Source organism: Triticum aestivum, chromosome 3D, assembly GCF_018294505.1.
Source record: "Triticum aestivum cultivar Chinese Spring chromosome 3D, IWGSC CS RefSeq v2.1, whole genome shotgun sequence".
In the NCBI taxonomy this organism is placed as follows: Eukaryota; Viridiplantae; Streptophyta; class Magnoliopsida; order Poales; family Poaceae; genus Triticum; species Triticum aestivum.
Genome location: NC_057802.1, coordinates 468,414,108 through 468,419,670, shown reverse-complemented (window position 1 = coordinate 468,419,670; position 5,563 = coordinate 468,414,108).

Below are 5,563 nucleotides of genomic sequence, written 5' to 3'. Positions count from 1 at the left end.
TTGTATGCTACCGGACAAGTTTGTTGCCGGAGGTATCATCACTAAGCTTCCTCCTTCGTGGATCTCATTGGAACTCTTGATGTGGAAGCAAAGGAGAGAGCAAAGGACACACGTGCTCGAGGAATTGAGGGAGGATCTAGTGCCAATCTGGTACAGAAGAACTTCCAGCCCCACAAGTTAAAGAACAAGGGCAAGTTTGATGGTAAAGCAAAGTTTGATGGGAAGAACAAGGCTGTGCAACACACGAACTTCAAGAAGAAGAATGACAAGAAGAAAGGTGTTTGTCATGTGGGGATCCTGATCATTGGGCTCCTAGTTGCCCTAATCGCTATGACAAGCTAGGCGGGTTGACCACTGACGGCCGGTTAGCTTCTTGGCGGCGACGTGGAGTCGGAGAGCTATGTTGGAGAAGGACGCTGCTTCTACTTAACTGCTGGTGCAGTTGGCTGACTGACACGTGGGCCCAACAAGCATCTGGGCCACATGTCAGTTATGCAACTGCACCTGCAGTTAAGTCACTGAAGCTTCTGTTCGGCTCAGCCCGACACAGGTCGGTAGCTTCGGTTAATTAATTATACCTCCAGCGCACCCCTTTTTAGTTGAAGAATGTATGAAATGTAATGAAATCCGGCATGTTTATATGAAATCCGACCGTGTATGAATGAATTTATTTTGATTAGTTCAAATTCTTGTATCACTGGCATTGGATGAACATGCAAAACAATACGTACTAGCATTATTCCCAGGGTGATCACCTCGTTTGCAGCAGTTTCACATGTACTCCCTCGGGTCCTTTCTAGTCTGCATACAAGTTTTATCTGTAGTCAAATTATCTCTACTTTGACCAATCTTATAGAAAAAAGTATGCACTTTCACAATGTGCGAAGTAAAAAGGAACAGAAGGAGTACAAAGAGTTTGAGAAGCTTTTTAGCGTACCTGTACATTGCAATCACAGCGATTCACATGTCATAGAGAACATTCAAAACAATCGATGATTATGCATCTCAGCAATTCACATGTCAGAGCCAATATTTACTTCACAACTAAAGAATAAAGAAAAAATGTATCGACGCTGCTGATAGCAAAGGGCGTCCCATTCGAAAATATCAAACGCATGTCTTCTTGCTAAAAATCAATGAGCAAAATTTGACAAGGTTTTCCCATTCCAAAATATCAAATGCCTAGGTTTGTGGAATGGGCAGGGTTTGCCATCAGTTCGGACATTGACATGGCACCTCGTGCTAAATAAACCAACTGTTCTTTTTGTGCAGTTCCACCAAAATCAACCAAATTCGTGCGTAGCTTGTATGATTTCGCCCTTATATGTTGCAATGCCTTGAACTTATCGGCACCTCCTTTCTTGTGGTGGAAATGAATGATTCGATGTATTCATGAACATTTTTTCAGTTCCCATTGAAATCAAGCTGAGCACCCCTGTGTGCACAAATACAAAAAAAGTGTTTAGTATAAAGCAAACTGTACTATGAATTGACAGTTTAAACAGGCACCTACATGGTCCATGTAGAGCACACTTTTAGAAAAATGGAACTCACCGGAAAGAATCCTAGAACAACATTGTACTCGCGCATCACAGCAAGAAAATGGAGATTTCTCAGTCCTTCTGAGCTGAAGTTAGTTTGGTCTTGTGGGGGGTAATGTAACCATCCTTCAACTGCTCCTTCTGATGAGAAGATAGATATGGCTTCTTCATCCTGGCATAATCGGAACTAGTCACTTCACGTACTCCATATTCTTCTTCAGAGGAGGATGATCATGTTGTGCAAAGACAAGAGGATAACTAAATGCTAGCATCCCTGTTTGCTCAAAAAAAGGAAAGGATATATTTAAAACAACACAGATGAAGCACTTCTCAAGGTCAATACCACTTTTGATGACAGTATCAAAACAGTAGCAGAACACCAATCGAGATGACAAAGCTCAATCATATGGATGAAATCAGTGGGCGAGTACCAACCTTTGTCAGGAGATTATTGTGTAGAGCATACATATGAAGCACTTCTCCGGAACTATCGGTTGCTATCTAATGTGGTGGCAATGCTTGCTATATACTCCTCGATTAGATTAATGTTTCCAACATCTTCTTGTGCTGTTCCACTAAAATATATGGTATCTTCAAAGAAGATCCCTGTTTGCACAAGTAGAGATAATTACATATTACATTAAGAGTGGCATCAAATCAGTGGCAAAACAATTGCTCGTTCCAGCCATAGCAATAAATTAAGATGCAAAACTATATCATTACTTGTGTCATCACAGTTCCAGTGCTTCATTACAGCACCAGGAGTTGATTTTTGTTTTTCTTCCGCTTGTTCTTCCCCTTCATCACTTGGTTCAATAACAGACAAGCTTCGCCTTCAATGTAAGATTTGGCATGTCAATTAGGTTGCACAAGTATAGGACTAAACAATGACATTAAATTTCTGATGAAAGTCGCAAAATACAGGCCAACAGTTGTGAAATATCCTTATCTTACCTCAATGGGATATTGCGGTGCACATACAGATTGGAAGTCTTGTCTCCATTTGTGCAGTTCACTAAAATCAAGCAACATTACCGTCCAAGTAGCACAACATATGAAAGCACACTGCAGAATCATGTGAAAGAAGGCTAGTACTGACCTCTCATGACGTGGAATTAAAACAACTCACAAGAAGAAGATCTGAACCAAATTTGCCAACACGGATAGGAAGTAAGATCTCCTCTTGTGCAGTTCCACTAAGATCAAGCAATCAAGCAACGTTGTCGGTGTGACATTTTGGTTGAACTGCACAAAACACTCTTAAAACAAAAGTGTTTTGTGCAGTGCAACAAAAGGTCACAATGGCAACGAGGTGAAGTAGATAACCCTGTTTACACAGAGGTGCAAAGGAAACAACTAGTGGTCAATAACGGTAGATGACACAGAAGCCAACCAAAAGAAGCATCTACCTTATCTAAATGGGAAAGAAAGCAAGACAGTAGCATTTCTCAAACGGTGGCATTGATTCATATTAAAAGAGAGATTATATTAACAATAAAATTCGTTAAACATGTAATTTGCTTTTAACTGTGCCATTGCATCAATTTTCCAGCGGCATTATTAGAGGGTGTTTGTTTACAGGGACATTTTGGTGGAGGGACTAAAAAAACTCCGTGTCAGTCCCATCTAAACCAAACAGGAGGGACTTTTAGGGACTAAAAGTGGGAATTTGGGACTAAAGAAAGAAGTGAAGGAAATATGCCCTAGAGGCAATAATAAAGTATTATTTATTTCCTTATATCATGATAAATGTTTATTATTCATGCTAGAATTGTATTAACCGGAAACATAATACATGTGTGAATACATAGACAAACAGTGTGTCACTAGTATGCCTCTACTTGACTAGCTCGTTAATCAAAGATGATTATGTTTCCTAGCCATAGATATGAGTTGTCATTTGATTAACGGGATCACCTCATTAGGAGAATGACGTGATTGACTTGACCCATTCCGTTAGCTTAGCACTCGATCGTTTAGTATGTTGCTATTGCTTTCTTCATGACTTATACATGTTCCTATGACTATGAGATTATGCAACTCCCGATTACCGGAGGAACACTTTGTGTGCTACCAAACATCACAACGTAACTGGGTGATTATAAAGGTGCTCTACAGGTGTCTCCAAAGGTACTTGTTGGGTTGGCGTATTTCGAGATTAGGATTTGTCACTCCGATTGTCGGAGAGGTATCTCTGGGCCCACTCGGTAATGCACATCACTATAAGCCTTGCAAGCATTGTGACTAATGAGTTAGTTGCGGGATGATGTATTACAGAACGAGTAAAGAGACTTGCCGGTAACGAGATTGAACTAGGTATCGAGATACCGACGATCGAATCTCGGGCAAGTAACATACCGATGACAAAGGGAACAACGTATGTTGCTATGCGGTCTGACCGACAAAGATCTTCGTAGAATATGTAGGAACCAATATGAGCATCCAGGTTCCGCTATTGGTTATTGACCGGAGAGGTGTCTCGGTCATGTCTACATAGTTCTCGAACCCGTAGGGTCCGCACGCTTAACGTTACGATGACAGTTATATTATGAGTTTATATGTTTTGATGTACCGAAGGTTGTTCGGAGTCCCGGATGTGATCACGGACATGACGAGGAGTCTCGAAATGGTCGAGACATAAAGATTGATATATTGGACGACTATATTCGGACACCGGAAGTGTTCCGGAGAAGTTTCGGATAAAACCGGAGTGCCGGAGGGTTACCGGAACCCCCCGGGGAAGAATTGGGCCTTAGTGGGCCCGAGGGGAGAGAGAGGGCATCAGCCCAGGAGGTGGAGCGCCCCCTCCCATGAGGAGTCCGAATTGGACTAGGGGAGGGGGCGCGGCCCCTCTTTCCCTCTCCCTCTCCCTCTCTTTCCTTCCCCCTTCTCTCTTCCTAGTTGGACTAGGAAATGGGAGTCCTACTCCTACTAGGAGGAGGACTCCCCCCCTTGGCACGCCCCAAGGGCCAGCAGGCCTCCCCCTTGCTCCTTTATATACGGGGGCAGGGGGGCACCTCTGAACACACAATTGATCTACGATCTTTTAGCCGTGTGCGGTGCCCCCTCCACCATATTACACCTCGATAATATCATTGCGGAGCTTAGGAGAAGCCCTGCGTCGGTAGAACATCATCATCGTCACCATGCCATCATGCTGACAAAACTCTCCCTCAACACTCGGCTGGATCGGAGTTCGAGGGACGTCATCGAGCTGAACGTGTGCTGAACTCTGAGGTGCCGTGCGTTCGGTACTTGATCGGTCAGATCGTGAAGACGTACGACTACATCAACCGCGTTGTGATAACGCTTTCGCTTTCGGTCTACAAGGGTACGTAGACAACACTCTCCCCTCTCGTTGCTATGCATCATCATGATCTTGCGTGTGCGTAGGATTTTTTTTGAAATTACTACGTTCCCCAACAGTGGCATCAGAGCCAGGTTTTATGTGTTGATGCTATGCACGAGTAGAACACAAGTGAGTTGTGGGCGGTATTGTCATACTTTGGTTCAGCGGTATTGTGAGATGAAGCGGCCCGGACCGACATTACGCTTACGCTTACGCGAGACTGGTTTCACCGTTGCGAGCACTCGTTCCTTAAAGGTGACTTGCGGGTGTCTGTCTCTCTCACTTTAGTTGAACCGAGTGTGGCTACGCCCGCTCCTTGCGAAGGTTAAAACAGCACCAACTTGACAAACTATCGTTGTGGTTTTGATGCGTAGGTAAGAACGGTTCTTGCTAAGCCCGTAGCAGCCACGTAAAACTTGCAACAACAAAGTAGAGGACATCTAACTTGTTTTTGCAAGGCATGTTGTGATGTGATATGGTCAAGACATGATGCTATATTTTATTGTATGAGATGATCATGTTTTGTAACCGAGTTATCGGCAACTGGCAGGAGCCATATGGTTGTCGCTTTATTGTATGCAATGCAATCGCCATGTAATTGTTTTACTTTATCACTAAGCGGTAGCGATAGTCATAAAAGCAATAAGTTGGCGAGACGACAACGATACTACGA